The 19,039-nt window shown below is 38.4% G+C and overlaps 2 pseudogenes; both read right to left on the reverse strand.

Moving 5' to 3' along the window:
* Positions 1-10,349: 10,349 nt before the first annotated feature.
* On the reverse strand, positions 10,350-11,268 carry LOC104657189 (annotated as a pseudogene).
* A 5,948-nt stretch (positions 11,269-17,216) lies between these two features.
* LOC104657195 lies at positions 17,217-17,812 on the reverse strand (annotated as a pseudogene).
* Between the last annotated feature and the right edge of the window lie 1,227 nt (positions 17,813-19,039).

The raw sequence follows: 19,039 nt of genomic DNA on the forward strand, positions 1-19,039 counted from the left end.
GGGGTTTGGTGTACAGATTATTTCATCACCCAGGTACTCAGCCTACTACCCAATAGTTATTTTTTCTGCTCCTCTCCCTCCTCCCAACCTCTACCCTCTGGTAAGCCCCAGTGTCTGTTGTTTTCCTCTTTATGTCCATGTGGTCTCATCATTTAGCTCCTACTTATAAGTGGTTTTCTATTCCTGAGCTAGTTTGCTAAGGATAATGACCTCCAGCTCCATCCATGTTCCTGCAAAGGACATAATCTTATTCTTTTTATGACTGCATAGTGTTCCAAGGCATATATATACCACATCTTCTTTGCCCAGCCTTCCACTGATGGAAATTTAGGTTGATTCCCTGTATTTGCTATTATGAATAGTGCTGCAATGAGCATACATGTGCAAGTGTCTTTAAAATGGAACAATTTATATTTCTTTGGGTAAATACCCAGTAATGGGATTGCTGGGTCAAATGGTATTTCTGTCTTTAGGTCTTTGAGGAATTGCCACACAGTCTTCCACAATGGTTGAACTAATTTACACAGCCACTAATGGTGCATAAGTGCTCCCTTTTCTCTACAACCTCACCAGCATCTGTCATTTTTTGACTTTTTAGTAACAGCCATTCTGACTGGTAGAGATACCTCATTGTGGTTTTGATGTACATTTCTCTTTTTTGTTTGTTTGTTTTTTGAGACAGAGTTTCACTCTGTCCCCCAGGCTGGAGTGCAGTGGACTGATCACAGCTCACCGCAACCTTTACCTCCCGGATTCAACAATCCTCCTGTCTCAGCCTCCCGAGTAGCTGGGATCACAGGCACGCACCACCACGCCCAGCTAATTTTTGTATTTTTGTTAAAGATAGAGTTTCACCATGTTGGCCAGGCTGGTCTCAAACTCCTGGCCTCAAGTGATCCACCTGCCTCGGCCTCCCAAAGTGCTGGGATTACAGACGTGAGCCACCGCACCCAGCCTGATGTGCATGTCTCTAATAATCAGTGATGCTAATCTTTTTTCATATGATTTTTGGCCATACGTATGTCTTCTTTTGAAAAGTGTTCATGTCCTTTGCCCACTTTTTAATGGGGCTGTTTGGTCTTTGCTTGTAAATTTCTTTAAGTTCCTTATAGATATTAGATCTTTGTCTGATGCTTAGTTTGCAAACATTTTCTCCCTTTCTGTAGGTTGTCTGTTTACTCTGTTTATAATTTCCTTTGCTGTACAGAAAGCTCTTTAGTTTAATTATATCCCATTTGTTAATTTTTGCTTTTTTGCAATTGCTTCTGACGTCTTTGTCATGAAATCGTTGCCTGTTCTTATGTCCAGAATGGTACTGCGTAGTTTGTTTTCCAAGGTTTATATTGTTTTGGGTTTTACATTTAATTAAAAGATTAAGCCTTTAATCCTTCTTGAGTTAATTTTTGTATATGGTGTAAGGAAGGTGTCCAATTTCAATCTTCTGCATATGGATAGCAGGTTATACCAGCACCATTTATTGAATAGGAAGTCCTTTCTCCATTGCTTGTTTTTGGCAGGTTTGTAGAAGATCAGATGGTTGGAGGTGTGTGGCCTTATTTCTGGGCTCTCTATTCTGTTCCATTGTCCTATGTGCCTGTTTTTGTACCAGTACCATGCTGTTTTGGTTATTGTAGCCTTGTAGTATAGTTTGAGGTTAGGTAGCATGACGCCTCCAGCTTTGTTCTTTTTTCTTAAAATTGCCTTGGCTATTCATGCTCCTTTTTGGTTCCATATGAATTTTAAAATAGTTTTTTCCAGTTTTCTGAAAAATATCAATAATAGTTTGATAGGAATAGCATTAAATTTGTAAATTTCTTTGGGCAATATAGCCATTTTAATGATATTGATTCTTCCTATGCATGAGCATGGAATGTTTTTCCATTTGTTTGTGTCATCTCTGATTTTTTTGAGCAGTGTTTTGTAGTTCTCATTATAAAGATCTTTTACCTCCCTGGTTAGCTGTAATCCTGGGTATTTTATTCTTTTCATGGCAATTGTAAATGGGAATGCATTCCTGATTTAGCTCTTGGTTTGACTGTTGTTGGTGTATAGAAATGCCAGTGATTTTTGTGTGTTGATTTTGTATCCTGAAACTTTACTGAAGTTGTTTATCAGCTTAAGGAGCTTCTGGGCCAAGACTGTGGAGTTTTCTAGACACAGGATTAGAAACATCTGCAAATAGGGATAGTTTGACTTCCTTCTCTTTCTCTTGCCTGACTGCCCTGGTCAGGACTTCCAATACTATGCTGAATGTAAGTGGTGAGAGAGGACATTCTTGTCTTTTGCCAGTTTTCAAGGGGAATGCTTCTAGCTTTTGCCCATTCAGTATGATGTCAGCTGTGTGTCTGTCATAGATGGCTCTTATTGTTTTGAGGTATATTCCTTCAATACGTAGTTTATTGAGAGTTGTTAACATGAGGGGATGTTGAATTTTATCAAAAGCCTTTTCTGCATCTACAATTTTTAATACATGTATTTGACTTAAGATCTAAAGTTAAAGAATAACTCTACCCTCATTTATATTATACAGTGACTTAAATATTTCACTCCAATCACTTCCTCCACATACATGTTATCATTTTATAATATTTTTGTTCCAACCTTCTATTTATACCACTGAAAATTAATTTTTATTATCACCTTATATAATCAATGCTTATTTAGTAAGCCCAAATTTGTGCATAAATATATGTATAATTTTAAAATTATCATTGTATTGTCCATTTATTCCTGAGTTAGATTTCCTTCTTTTAGAAGTATATCCTTAGTTGTTCTTTAACCATAGGTCAATTACTGGTAAATATTTAAGTCTTTATCTAAAAAATTTTCCCCCTTACTTGAATGTTTCTTTATTTGGGGATAAAATTATAGGTAGACCCTTATTTTCTCTAGCTACTTTGACAATATAATACTGCTGAACAACTGAACACCAGCTTCTACTGTTACTGTTGATAAATCTAAAATTACTCTAATTTTTATTCTCTGTGGCTAATATCTTAATTCTCTCCAGTTATTTCAAGATATTCCATTTGATTTAGGGATTTTTCAGTTTCACTTCAGTATGTATATGTATAGATTTTTAAAATCCTGCTTAAGATACCTTAGCCTTTCTACATCTGAAGATTTATGTCTTTCATGAAATCTGGATAATCCTTATTTGAAATTGCTTTGAATATTTTCACTCCCTCCATTCTCTTTATTCTCATCTTCTGGAAATTTTATTAGATGAATGCTGAACTTTCTCTTTCATCCCCTATGTTTCTGAACCCATCTTTTACATTTTCCATCTCTGTATCTATGCATTCGTCTTGGGTAATTTTCTCAGTTTTATCTACCAGGTCACTAATTCTCTCCTAAGCTGTGTTTAATCTCATATTTAGTCTGTTCATGGAGTTTTTAATTTTAATGATTATATTCTTCATTCTAGAATTTCTATCTGATTCTTTTCTAAGACTGCATTTTTCTGTTTTATAGTGTCTTGTGCTTTCATTATGTTAAGCAGATTCAGGGTTGTTACTAAGGTACAGCTTGGCTTAGCCTGCCTAATTCAGTATGCTTATTTGCATTAACGTATGTCTCCCTACTAGATTATATGCTTATGTGGGTAGAAACACATCTGTGCTTTAATCAAGTGCAGTCATTATTAACTTTTATATTCCAATTATTTCATCTTTGGCCAAGGGGAGCCACTGCTGGCTTCTACATGCTTTTGACCCAGCTCCAGTTACTTTTGTGATAGCATCATTACTTTCTAGTAAGAGAAGGTGTCCCAGACTCATCTTGTACGTTACCAGCCTGTGACCTGGAATCAGTCATTTTTCCAAAGAGCCCTGGTTCCCCACAGTACCATGATGAGGGAATATTTAGGACCAAGTTCTGGGTGATAGGAGCACTCATTTCTCCTAAGATGTTTCTAAGCTTTTTCATTGAACACAGTGAAGAAATAGAAATATGTTAATATTTTAAATAGTGAATTTAATTTAAAATTTCTAATTCAAAATTAACATTATAGGAGTCTTAGTTAATTCCTTTGATTTCTTAATAGCTTTATGGATGCATAATTTAGACACAGTGAAATTCACGCTCTTTTTTTTTTTTTTTTGATGGAGTCTCACTCTGTCGCCAGGCTGGAGTACGGTGGCACGACCGATCTTGGCTGACTGCAGTCTCCACCTCCCACGTTCAAGCAATTCTCCTGCCTCAGCCTCCCGAGTAGCTGCGCCTACAGGCGCATGCCGCCAAGTCTAGCTAATTTTTTTGTACTTTTAGTAGAGACGGGGTTTCACCATGTTGGCCAGGATGGTCTTGATCTCCTGATCTCATGATCCACCCACCTCGGCCTCCCAAAGTGCTGAGATTACAGGCATGAGCCACTGTGCCTGGCTGAAATTCACTCATTTTTAGGTATACAATTGTGTAACACCAACACCCTAAAATATTTTCTCATGCCCCTTTGCAGTTGATTCCCTCTCCTGACCCTCAACCCCTGGCAACCTCCATCACTTTAGTTTACCTTTTCTAGACTTTTACATAAATGGTATCATATTGTTAAAAAAAAATTATAGGAGGCCTTTCTGGGCGGTGGGGGGAAGGGGGGAAATGGGGCCTCACTCTGTCACCCAGGCTGGAGTGCAATGGCATGATCACGGGTCACTATAGCCTTGACCTCCCAGGCTCAAGTGATCCATCTGCTTCAACCTCCCCAGTAGCTAGGACTAAGGTGTGCACCACCACATTGGGCTAATTTTCTTATTTTTATTTCTTGTAGAGATGCGGTCTTGCTGTGTTGTGCAGGCTGGTCTTGAACTCCTGGGCTCAAGCAATCTTCCCACCTTGACCTCCTAAAGGGCTGGAATTATAGGTGTGAGCCCATGCCCAGCCAGGAGGCCATTGTTTTGGACTAAACTCCTACACTGGGCCCCAACAGACAAGACTAAAACTCAAAATGGAGTAACCCAGGCTCACCAAACCAAAACTGAGCTGTTAGGCCTTTTGAGAAAACAGGAGTGAGAAAGAGCCTAATTGCCCAAACAAGCCAATTTCAACTTTCTATCAGCATGAGAATGAAGTCTCCTGTGTTTTAATCCTTACAGCAAAGAGTAACCTGGAGTAACCTGTTGTTAACCCATAGTTATCTTCCCATTGTTCTGTCTGTCTTCCTGTCCCTGACTTACAAAGAAAGTAACTTTGAAATGAACAATACACTTTTTGTTATTTGTTTTGCTTTCTTCAGCCCTTTTACTGTCTATAAAGCCAACATCCTCTGCTTGAGCCACGGGAGCAATTATTCTAGTTTATGGAATAAGTGTTGCCCAATTCTAGAACCTTGATAAAGCCAACTGAGACCTTTAAACTAAATTTGTTGCAACTTTTTTTTAGATAATATGATATGCAGTTTTTGTATCCTCTTAATGCTTTTGAGATTCACACATCTCTGCATCTATTAATATTACGTTCATTTTTATTGCTGAAAGTATAATTCCATTGTATGAGTATACAACAGTTTTTTTTTTCTTTTTTCTTTTTTTTTTGAGACAGAGTCTCCCTCTGTCATCCAGGCTGGAGTGCAGTGGTGCAATCTCAGCTCACTGCACGCTCCACCTCCCGGGTTCACGCCATTCTCCTGCCTCAGCCTCCCGAGTAGCTGGGACTACAGGCACCCACCACCATGCCTGGCTAATTTTTTTTGTATTTTCAGTAAAGACAGGGTTTCACCATGTTATCCAGGATGGTCTCAATCTCCTGACTTCATGATCCACCCATCTCGGCCTTCCAAAGCACTGGGACTACAGGCGTGAGCCACCGCGCCCGGCCACAACAGTTTCTTTATCCATGATGGACATTTGTGTTGTCCCCAGCTTTTGGCTATTATTAATAAAGCTGCTGTAAACATTCCAGTACAAGTCTTTGTGTGGACATGTGTTTTATTTTTCTCTTGATAAAAACACCTAAGAATGGAATTTTTGGAAAATATCAGAGCATGTTTAATTTTATTAGATATGCCAAGCTGCTTTTCAAAGTAGTCAAACAATTTTGCATTCCCATCAGCATGTATGAAAGTTCTAATTATGCCACAAGCTCGTCATCACTTGGTAGTCTCAGACTTTTTCACTTTAATGATTCTAGTGGTTGGGTAATAGTATTCAATTATAGTTTTCATTTGCATTTCCCTGTGAATATCTTTTCTCATGCAACTCTTAATTTTATAATTTTCTCTCACACTAAAATTATAATTTTATAATTTTCTTTTGCACTGAAAATTATGGTTGCTAATAGCTGTTTGTTTGCATTAATGGATTTATTTCCCTATATCTTTTGCACCACTATTAGTTGCTGGCTGTAAGATTCAATAATTCATGGGAAGCAGCAGAGTGAGACAGTGAGGCTTTTGGAGTCTCTACTGACCCTGTACCAACACCTTCAGCTGAGTGATCTTGGGCAAGTCCCTTAAGATCTCCAAGCCTGTGTCTCTTATTTTTTAAAGGGAGATTGTTATCATCAATAATAATTGTTATTATTAACTACTGTTCATTAAACACCTTCTAAATTCTAGGCTTTATGCTAAGTGCATTACTTACATAATAAGTATGGTTATGTTATGTAAAGTACTTAGAACAGTGCCTAGAACAGAGTGAGCACTATATTTGTATTATATTTTTAAAATTTATTTTTATTGTAGTAAAATAGTCACAACATAAAATCTACCATTTTAACCATTTTTAAGTGTACAGTTCAGTAGCATTAATTACCCTTACTTTATTGTGCAACCATCATCACCATCCATCTCCTGAACTTTAAGCATCCATACTAAAACCCTGTACCCATGAAACATCCTCTTTTCCCCTCCCTCCAGCCCCTGACAACTACTGTTCTACTGTATTTATCTATAAATATGACTATTCTACGTACCTCATGTAAGTGTAATAATACATTATTTGTCCTTTTTTGTCTGACTTATTTCACTTAGCATAATATCTTCAAGGTTCATCTATGTTGTAGTATGTATCAGAACCTCATCCCTTTTTAAGGCTGCCTTACTTATTTTCTGCCTGGTTGTTTCATCCATTATCGAAAGTGGGTTACTGAATACTATGACTATTATTGTAGAACATTCTACTATCTTCAATGTTGTTAACTTTTCCTTCATATATTTTGAGGGTCTGTTACTAGGTGTATAAATGTAGTAATCATTATCATCATCATTATTAATCTTGACGACAAACAACAAATTTTTTTTTTTTTTGAGATGGAGTCTCACTCTGTCACCCAGGCAGGAGTGCAGTGGCGTGATCTCAGCTCACTGCAACCTCCACTTCCCGGGTTCAAGCGATTCTTCTGCCTCAGCCTCCCAAGTAGGTGGGACTACAGGCTCGTGCCACCATACCCAGCTAATTTGTGTGATTTTAGTAGAGACGTGATGTCACCACATTGGCCAGGATGGTCTCAAACTCCTGATCTTGTGATCTGCCCACCTCGGCCTCCCAAAGTGCTGGGATTATAAGCATGAGCCACCATGCTCGGCCAAAGTAAGACCATTTTTATCCCCATTTTGTATAAGAGGAAAATAATACACAGAGAAAAGAAGTATCTTACCTGAGGTCAACACTTACAATAATATTATTTTTAAAAAAGAGATTAGGTCTTGCTATGTTGCCCAGGTTGGTTTCAAACTCCTGGCCTACAATGATCCTCTTACCTCAACTTCCCAATGTGCTGGGATTACAGGAATGAGCCACTACACCTGGCTCATAGTGATAATTTTTTAAAATGCATTTATCATTATTGGAGATAGCTACTGTGTCCATTCTTAACTCTGAATTTGGCAATTAATGGAAATTATTAAGCATTGATCCTGACTTTCCTATTCAAACTGCATGTCAAATTATATATAACCTTATAGCCTTGACTGATGAGGAAATATTTATTTCTTGCAAAAGAATTCCAGCTAGAAAGTATTGATGAAATTAGAAAAACACTTTTTTGTAACCCCCTCATGGAATAATGTTCTAGGTAATAATGAACAATGGATACAAAATACATTTGATGAAAGTTCAATGGATATTAGTTTCCTATTGCTACTGTAACAAATTACCAGAAAGTATGTGGCTTAAAACAATAATAAAGTAAATGTATTATCTTATAGTTCTGAAGGTTAGCAGTCTAAAGTGCATTTCAGTGAGCTGAAATCAAGGTTCACACAGGCTGTGTTCCTAATGCAGGCCTTTCCTAGTCTGTTTTGTGCTGTTATAACAGAATACCGCAGATTGTCTAAGTTATAATGAATAAAAATGTATTGCCTCACAGTTCTGGAGACCAAGAAGTCCAATATCTAGGTGCCAGCACCTGGTAAGGGCCTTCTTGCTGCATCATGGCATGGCAGAAGGCATCACATTGTGGAAGGGCAAAGAGAGGCAGAAGAGGGCCAAACTTGCCCTTTTATAATGGCATTAATCTCACCCATTAGGGCAGAGTCCTCATGGCCTAATCACTCCTTAAAGGTGATTTAATAACAATGGCAATTAAATTTCAACATGAGTCTTGGGGAAGATAACGATTCAAACCATAGCCAGGCTCTAGGAAAGAATCAAAGTCTTTGCCTTTTCCAGGTTCTAGAAGCTGCCTGCATTCCTTGGCTACTTGTCCCTCCTTTCTTCAATGCCAGCAGTGGAACAGCTTCAAACCTCTCTCTGACTCTGACCCCCTCTAAGCCTCCTTTTTCCACTTTAAAGGACCTTGTGATTAATTGGGTTCACATGTGTTATCCATGATACTCCCATGATAATCTTTTTAAGGTCAGCTGATTAGCAACTTTAATTCCATCTGCAACCTTTATCTTATCTTGCCAAGTAACAACATATTCACAGATTCTAGAGATTAGGACATAAACCTGTCTAGGAGAGGCATTATTGTGCCTGCCACAGTGGGGAACTGGAGACTTATGAGGTGTCAAATTATCAACTCACAGATGAGAGGTTATAAGGTGGAAAATACACCTTAACAGTGAAGGAGTCAGACTATCCCCACCTGAACCCACTGGTAGATCTTAACATCTCTAGTGGTGGAACATCAAACATGGCATGCATTCTAATGTTATGTAATATAAATAACATTGCCTGTGAAATATTCTTACCAAGAAAGCTTGACATTACTTTAAACAACCTTTTGGGACTTACAGTTTACCAGAAATACAGGGAATAGTAGAAAAAGTTAAATGATACCATGAAGAAGAAACAATCAGACAAATCCTGAAGATGGGTCGTTCTAGTGGAAAGCTGCCTCTGTTTCCTTAGTAAATCACTGGCATTAAAAAAAAAAAAAAAAAAAAAAAAAAACAGTTGGGGGCCGGGCGCAGTGGCTCACACCTGTAATCCCAGCACTTTGGGAGGCCGAGGTGGGGGGATCACGAGGCCAAAAGCTCGAGACCATCCTGGCCAACGTGGTGAAACCCCGTCTCTACTAAAAATGTCAAAAATAGCTGGGCCTGGTAGCGCGCACGCCTGTAGTCCCAGCTACTCGGGAGGCTGAGGCAGGAGAATGGCGTGAACCCGGGAGGGGCGGAGCTTGCAGTGAGCTGAGATCGCGCCACTGCACTCCAGCCTGGGCGACAGAGCGAGACTCCTTCTCAAAAAAAAAAAAGTTGAGGACTGTTCCAGATGAAATGATACTAATTCCTCCAGGAGCCGACCCTGATACATGGATCCGAGTTTATTTGGGAGGTACTAGAGATACCAGTAGAGAAGCGAGGCAGTGAAACAGAAAAAGAAGAGAGTCCACGATGGGTTTGTTGTTGAGCCGCCCTCCACAGTGAGCAGCCAGACCTCAATCCCACGAGAAACTCACAGTGACACAAAACACCAGATTCACAAAGGGCAAGGCCGCCGAGGTTTTATACACTGACTCACAAAAGTAATTTGTAGAGAACTGGTCCTTGGGTGTGTTAATTTGGCACTTTGGGCCTGTGGTAAGCAGGGAAAGCTGTCTTTTACCAGTGGTGTACCTCAGATATTTCACACCTGTGGGGCATTGCAATTTAAGTCCCTTTCTCTATATGAAAAATTAGGTTCATAAATTATTATGAAATAAAATGAAAATAGTGGGAAAAATTACATAAATAGAAATGCAGACAGTGACAGTTCTTTTGTTGAACTCTGTATGTGTAAGTATGACGTTATAATACTAAATAAAAATTACAAGATCGAAAGGGAAAACATAAACACTTTAAAGATAATTAAAGCCTTACATTATGTTAAAGTCTTATATTTCACTTTTTTTTTCTTTAAAAGGAGTGAGTTGTGTACAGAGGGGTTAAATGCTTTTTAGACAAGAAAAAAAACTGCACTAGAATCAACTTATTCATCATCATCTTCTTCACCTTCATCTTCCTCCTCCTGATCCTCTTCATCTTCCTCCCCTTCCTTCTTCCTCTTGCTCTTTTCAGCCTTGATGACTCCTTTTTTTTGCTGCATCAGGCTTTCCTTTAGTTCAATATGCAGCAAGATCCTTTTCATATTTTTCCTTCAGCCTCACAGCCTTCTTTTCATAAGGCTGCTTGTCATCTGCAGCAGTGCTATTCCACATGTCTCCCAGTTTCTTTGCAATATCACCAATGGACAGGTCAAGATGTTCTTTGATTTGGGGGCGACACTCAGAACAGAACACAAAACAGGCTGCAGGAGGCCTCTTGGGTGCATTGGACTTGAACTTCTTTTTTGTCTCCCCTTTAGGGGGGATATAGATTTTCATTTCTCTTTCATAACCGGCCTTGTTTGCCTTTGCCATATCTTCACATTTTCCCTTCTCTTTAGCAGACATGGTCTTCCACCTCACTGAGCACATTTTTTAAAACTTTTTCTGAGACAGAGTCTCTCTGTCATCCAGGGTGGAACCCAGTAGTGAGGTCTTGGCTCACTCACTGCAGCCTCTGCCTCCTGGGTTCAAGCGATTCTCTTGCCTCAGCCTCTCGAGGAGCTAGGATTACAGACAACCGCCACCAAGCCTGGCTAATATTTGGATTTTTAGTAGAGACAGGGTTCCACTATGTTGACCAGGCTAGTCTTGAACTGCTGACATCAAGTGATCTGCCTGCCTCGGCCTCCCAAAGTGCTGGGATTACAGGCGTGAGCCACCACACCTGGCCTCTCTCTGAGCATTTCTTAGAAAACTCTGAGAAGTTGACTGAAGCTTCTTATGCTCCTTCTCACAAGTTTGCACAGGAAATGCATACGATAGCATTTTGCCTCTTGGCTTCTTAGGATCTCCTTTGCCCATATGTAGTTATTTTTTCCTCAGCGAGGCACAGAGTCACCCAGTGTCCATCTGGCTCCCACTTGCCCCGGCGCTGTCTCTATGGAGCTCAATGTACTGTAACAGCTGTGAGAGTAGGCCTCCTCACTCTCTCCACTCTGTGAAAAGTTTCTTTTACATGAAGCAACCCATATATAAAGGGTTTGTCAAAAATTCCTAAAAACCAATTTCACAAGTTCCAAATATGATAATACTGTACATTACTTTGTTTTAGGGGGATGAGTTCTAGTGGATTTCAGTGGTCTCCAGAGTTGAAAATTTCCACTAAGGAATTTTCACAATTCAACACAAAAACAAATTAACAAACAAACAAACCCTCCATTTTATTTTGAAAATCAGATAATATGGCTGAATGATAGCAAATATTGACATTATTTGAGTCATTGCTTTAAAATGAGTCTACAGCTCTTGGCAGAAATGATCAAGTCATTCAAGTATAATCTTTTTATTTATTCTGGCATCTTTTGTCATTTCTCCTGGGATTCTTCTTCAAAGTTTGATTCTTTTTTCCATGTAAATATCCATTCTTTTTGTGTGGCATAGCCAAAAGTCTTCTCCACATTTTTTATGTGCCAGACTTCAAGACTGAGATTTACTATACATTACTCAAGGCTGATTCTGGCTCTTCACAAAAATTTTTGTCTTATTTTAAGAAATGACCACAACCACCTCCACTTTCAGCAGTCACCAACCTGATAAGTCAGCAGCCATCAGTACTGAAGCAAGACCCTCCACCAGCAAAAAAATTATGACTCGCTGAGGGCTTAGCTGATCACCAGCGTTTTTTAGCAATAAAGTATTTTCAATTAAGGTATGTACATTATTGCTTTTGATATAATGCTAGTGTATACTTAATAGACTATGGTATAGTATAAACATAACTTTTATACACACTGAGAAACCAAAATTTGTGTGACTTGCTTTCTTATGAATTCACTTTATTGCAGTCATCCGAAACTGAATCCACAATATTTTGAAGGTATGACTGTATTTCGAAAGTCAACATTAATCTAACATCACAACTAAGAGAACTAGAGAGCCAAGAGCAAACAAATCCCAAAGCTGGCAGAAGACAGGAAATAACCAAAATCAGGGCTGAAATGAAAGACATTGAGACACAAGAAATCATTCAAAAGATCAACAAATCCTGAAGCTGATCTTTTGAAAAAAATGAATAAAATAGACCACTAACTAGACTAATAAAGAAGAAAGAGAGAAGATTCAAATAAACACAATTGGAAACAACAAAAGGGATATTAACACTGACCCCACAGAAATACAAACAACTGCCAGGATAGTACAAAAATCTCTAGGCACGTAAACTAGAAAATCTAGGAGAAATTGGTGAATTCCTAGACACATATACTCTACCAAGACTGAAGCAGGAAGAAATTGAATCCCTGCACAGACCAATAATGAGCTCTGAAATTGTCAGTAATAGCTTACCAACCAAAAAAAGCCCAAGACCAGATGGATTCACAGCCGAATGCTACCTCATGTACAAAGAAGAGCTGGTACCATTCCTGCTGAAACTATCACAAAAAATTGAGGAGGAGAGAATCCTCCCTAACTCATTCTATGAGTTCAGCATCATCCTGATAGTAAAACCTGGTAGAGACATGAAAACAAAAAACAAAATAAAACAAAAATACCCACTTTAGGCCAGTAATATCCTTGGTGAATATTGATGCAAAAGTCCTCAACAAAATACTGGCAAACTGAATCCAATAGCACATCGAGAAGCTTATCTGTCCATTTTTGCTTTTGTTGCAATTGCTTTTGGTGTCTTCATCATGAAATCTAACTCCAGAATGGTATTACCTAGGTTGTCTTCCAGGGATTTTATAGTTTTAAGTTTTCCATTTAAGTCTTTAATTCATCTTGAGTTAATTTTTGCATATGGTATAAGGAAGGGGTCCAATCTCAATTTTCTGCATATGCATAGACAGTTATCCCAGCACCATTCGTTTAACAGGGAATCCTTGTTAGTAGGCTTCATCTCTGGGATGCAAGTTTGGTTCAACATACACAAATCAATAAATGTGATTCATCACATAAACACAAGTAAAAACAAAAACCACATGATTATCTCAATAGATGCAGAAAATGCTTTCAATAAGATTCAACACCCTTCATGTTAAAAACTCTCAATAAACTAGATATTGAAGGAATATATCTCAAAATAATGAGAGCCATCTATGACAAACCCACAGCCAACATCATACTGAATGGGCAAAAGCTGGAAGCATTTCCCTTGAAAATCAGCACAAGACAAGGATGCCCTCTCTCACCACTCCTATTCAACATAGTATTGGAAGTCCTGGGCTGGGCAATCAGGCAAGAGGAAGAAATAAAGGGCATCCAAATAAGAAGAGAAGAAGTCAAACTATCCCTGTTTGCAGACAACATAATCCTATATCTAGAAAACCCCATAGTCTCAGTCCAAAAGCTCCTTAAGCAGATAAACAACTTCAGCAAAGTCTCACAATACAAAATCAATGTGCAAAAATCACTAACATTCCTATACATCAATAACAGCCAAACCGAGAGCCAAATTAGGAACACAATCCCATTCACAATTGCCATGAAAAATTATAAAATACCTAGGAGTACAGCTGACCAGGGAGGTGAACAATCTTTACAAAGAGAACTATAAAACACTGCTCAAAAAAATTAGAGATGGCACAAACAAATGGAAAAACATTCCATGCTCACGAATAGAAAGAATACATATCATTAAAATGGCCATACCGCCCAAAGCAATTCATATATTCAATGCTATTCCTATTAAACTATCATTGATATTTTTCACAGAACTCGAAAAAAACTATTTTAAAATTCATATGGAACCATAAAAAAAAAGCCTGAAGAGCTAAGACAAACAAACTCCACTCAAACTATACTACAGGGCTACAGTAATCAAAGCAACATAGCACTGGTACAAAAACAGACACATAGAGTAATGGAATAGAACCGAGAGCCCAGAAATAAGGCCACACAGCTACAACTATCTGATCTTCAACAAAGCTGACAAAAATAAGCAACGGGGAAAGGATTCCCTGTTAAACGAATGGTGCTGGGATAACTGTCTATGCATATGCAGAAAATTGAGATTGGACCCCTTCCTTATACCATATGCAAAAATTAACTCAAGATGAATTAAAGACTTAAATGGAAAACTTAAAACTATAAAATCCCTGGAAGACAACCTAGGTAATACCATTCTGGAGTTAGATTTCATGATGAAGACACCAAAAGCAATTGCAACAAAAGCAAAAATTGACAAATGGTATCTATTTTTATTAACAAGCTTCTGGACAGCAAAGGAAACTATCAACAGAGTGAACAGACAACCTATAAAATGGGAGAAAATTTTTATAAGCTATGCATCTGACAAAGGTATAATATCGACAATAATGCAATCCATAATAATGCTATCCACAATAGCATCTATCAGGAACTTAACCAAATTTACAAATAACAACAAACAACCCCATTAAAGTGGGCAAACGACATGAACACTTTTCAAAAGAAGACATACATGTGGCCAACAGTCATATGAAAAAAAGCTCAACATCTCTGATCATTAGAGAAATGCAAATCAAAACCATAGTGAGATACCATCTCACAACAGTCAGAATGGCCATTATTAAAAAGTCAAAAAACAATAGATGCTGGCATGGTTGTGGAGAAAAGGGAACACATTTACATATTGATGGGAGTATAAATTAGTTCATTGTGGAAGTCAGTGTAGCAATTCCTCAAAAACCTAAAGACAGAAATACCATTTGACCCAGCAATCCCATTACTGGGTATATACCCAAAAGAATATAAGTCATTCTATCGTAAAGACATGCATGCATGCATAGGTTCATTGCAACACTATTCACAATAGCAAATACATGGAATCAACCTAAATGCCCATCAACAGAAGACTGGACAAAGAAAATGTGGTTCATATATGTTATGGAAAACTATGCAGCCATAAAAAGAATGAAATCATGTCCTTTGCAGGAACATAGATGGAGCTGGAGGCCATTATCCTTAGCAAACTAACTCAGGAACAGAAAACCAAATACTGCATGTTCTCACCTATAAGTAGGAGCTAAATGATGAGACCACATGGACACAAAGAGGGAAACAACAGACACTGGGGCTTACCAGAGGGTGGAGGTTGGGAGGAGGGAGAGGAGCAGAAAAAATAACTATTGGGTAGTAGGCTGAGTACCTGGGTGATGAAATAATCTGTACACCAAACCCCTGTGCCACGAGTTTACCTGTATAAAAAACCTGCACACATGTATCCCTGAACTTAAAAGTTAAATAAAAAAATAAAAATAAATTATCCTTACTGTGCACACAGCTTAATTTGCCTGGTATAGTCTGTTTCACTGTTATAACTACATTTGGCAGCACATTTTATAGATGAGGAGAGATTGAAAAGAATGGATAATGTTTTTTCCTAAAAAGATGCGACAAAAATTTTTTATTATAAATTGACAATTTATAATTGTATAAATTTACAGGTTACAAAGTGATATCATAAATTGTGGATACAATGTAGAATAATTAAATCAAGCTAGTTAACATACCTAGTACTTCAAATTTCAAATACATTTCTTTTTTTTCTTTTTTTTTTTTTTTTGAGATGGAGTTTTGCTCCTGTTGCCCAGGCTGGAGTGTAATGGTGAGATCTCAGCTCACCACAACCTCCACCTCCTGGGTTCAAGCGATTCTCCCACCTCAGCCTCCTGAGTAGCTGGGATTACAGGCATTCGCCATTACGCCCAGCTAATTTTGTGTTTTTAGTAGAGACACAGTTTCTCCATGTTGGCCAGGCTGGTCTCGAACTCCTGACCTCAGGTGATCCTTCTGTCTTGGCCTCCCAAAGTGCTGCGATTACAGGCGTGAGCCACCATGCCCGGCAGTTCAAATACATTTCTGTGATGAGAACATCAATTTTGAAACGTATAATACTCCACTATTAAGTATATGCACCACTCAAAAAAAGTATAACAGAAGTGTACAACAGAACTCTAAAAAAGTATAAAACATATTTTTCCTGTCTGAGATTTTGCACCCTTTGACCATCATTAATTTTTTTTTTTTTTTTTTTTTTTTTTTTGAGATAGTCTCAGTCTGTCACCTAGGCTGGAATGCAGTGGCGCAATCCCGGCCCACCACAACCTCCACCTCCTGGGTTCAAGTGACTCTTCTGCCTCAGCCTCCCCAGCAGCCAGGACCACAGGCACGCAACACCACACCCGGCCAACTTTTTCTGTATTTTTATTAGAGATGGGGTTTTGCCATGTTGCCTAGGCTGGTCTCAAACTCCTGACCTCAGGTGGTCCGCCCACTTCGGCCTCCCAAAGTGCTGGGACCACAGGTGCAAGCCACTGTCCCTGGCCTAAAATTTTTATGAGACAAAATATCAATTTCAAAACAGCATCAAAAAGTGAGCAGGCCAGGCACGATGGCCATGTCTGCAATCCCAGCACCCTAGGAGGCCAAGGCATATTTTTCTGTACTAAAAATACAAAAATATTTGTCTCTACTAAAAAATACCAAGAAAAGAAAAGAAAAAAAAAAGCCTGCTGGGCATGGTGGCACGTGCCTGCAACCCCAGCCACTCGGGAGGCTGAGGCAGGAGAACTGCCCAAACTAGGGAGGCAGAGGGTGCAGCGAGCCAAGATCACGCCACTGTACCCCAGCCTGGGCAACAAGAGTGAAACTTCATCTCCAAAAAAAAAAAAAAAAAAAAAAAAAACAGAGTGAGCACATTCAACCATCCTCAGCTCATAATAGAGCTAATAGGTCAACAGAATAAAAATTCATGCTATTGCATGTGTAATGAACCGGCAACAAGAGAAAGTTGGTGGAAGGAAAAGCAGAGGAACTGTGTCTTGTAAGAGTTAGAATCGAGGGGCTCCATAATCATCTGGCATCCGTTCAATGTTTTATCTATGGTTAGAAACATACATGATAGGAACTTCAAGAATCTTACAGATTCTTCTTTTAAGGTCCCAGTCAACTGTAGCCATAATGTGACACTTATGCTGAGTTACTTCTGTACTAAGCAGTCATCTGCATAGGTTCCTTTGTGTGTACATGGTAATAGTTGAAATCTTGGATCCTTGGTAATCCTTAAAGGCACTTGATACTTCTGTCCCAATTTTTCAATTTCAGCCATTACACAATCAGTTATACAAGGGATACACTTGGCATACAGACAGTCCATCACTGACTGCACTAAGTCCAGTTTGGCTTTTATGGAAAAGTTGATAAAGTTGGTATCAACGAGGATGTGGTAAGGTGGGCCGAGCTGTGTATTATATTGGAAAAATAAGCAGGAAGGGCGTTGGGGAACTTCTCCTTCCTTTAATGCGCTGGGATTCTTCTTTTCTTTCTTTTTAGATTTTAATCTATCCTTTTCTTTAAGCCTCTGACCTCTGAGACTAAGCATTCACCTCATGGTTGCATACTTCCTTGTTTTATTTTGCTTTCCCATGGTCACACCACACTTCTGTTTCTTCCGTAATCACCAACAAAATGGATATTTTTTTAACAAAGTTTTAACAAATGTCACACATTAAAAACACTTCTGAAAGTGTGAATACCATAAAGATTCAGAAAATGATTATACAAGAGACAAGTAAAGATTTGGGATTAATAGCTTCCATTTTTACGTGAACTACACTATGCATACCAAACAAAAATATTGTGCCTCAGAATTCACACTTTGTTTTACTGTTTTAAATTTTTAACACAAAATCTCTAAGAGGGCACATAAAGTAACAGATTTAAATAACTCAGGTTCTGATTATTCACCTTCAACTCACTAAACTATCATTTATTTCATATCTACCATTTAAATACCATTTAAATACGAATATGTAGTACAACAGAGGTTGGAGGAACAGACTGCACCCTAAGCAAGCGCCCACAGTTCCAAACCTTTATAAACTTACTCTTGAAATGAATGTGGCTCATATGCTGAGTCTACATATGTTGGGACAGACTGTTTAACTGGGATTCCTCTGAATTAACTTCCATGTCGAATACAATGCGTAGCGAAGAATATGTAATTTTAAAATGATCATTTGGTTCTGGTTCCAGTTAAGTTGAAGTAAGCACATTCTACCCTGTCTCTCACATTGAATGCAACAAAAAATCCTGGAAAGAATGCATGAAGCAGCAATCTGAGGACTCTGAAAAGTAAATAGTAACAAGAGGATTGGGAAAGGAAACCAAAACTTGAAGAATCATTACTATAGTGGTGAGTTTTCTTGGTTTTTATTCCTCCAATATCTCCCAACCTGGACTTAGAGGCAGCCTGAATCCCAGAATACCACACCCAGTACGAATACCATATTTAATGGGGAAAGACTGAATCTTTGCACTCCAAAATGGGACAAAACAAGAATCTCTACTCTCATGACTACTATTCAATATTATAGTAAAACTATCCTTACTTACAGATGACATGATTATTCATGTAGGAAATTCCAAGGAATATACAAGCAAAACTCCTATAAATAATAAGTGAATGTAGCAAAGTTGCTTTATACAATGTCAGCATTTAAATATGAAATGTTCATCTACATAATAGTAATGAACAATTGGAGACCAAATAGGTATAAATCTTAACAAAACAAAAAAAGAAATAGGGGGGTCAGGCATGGGGGCTCGTGCCTATAATCCCAGCACTTTGGGAGGGAGGCCGAGGCGGGCGGAT

This window comes from Rhinopithecus roxellana, chromosome 12, assembly GCF_007565055.1.
Source record: "Rhinopithecus roxellana isolate Shanxi Qingling chromosome 12, ASM756505v1, whole genome shotgun sequence".
NCBI classification, from domain to species: Eukaryota; Metazoa; Chordata; class Mammalia; order Primates; family Cercopithecidae; genus Rhinopithecus; species Rhinopithecus roxellana.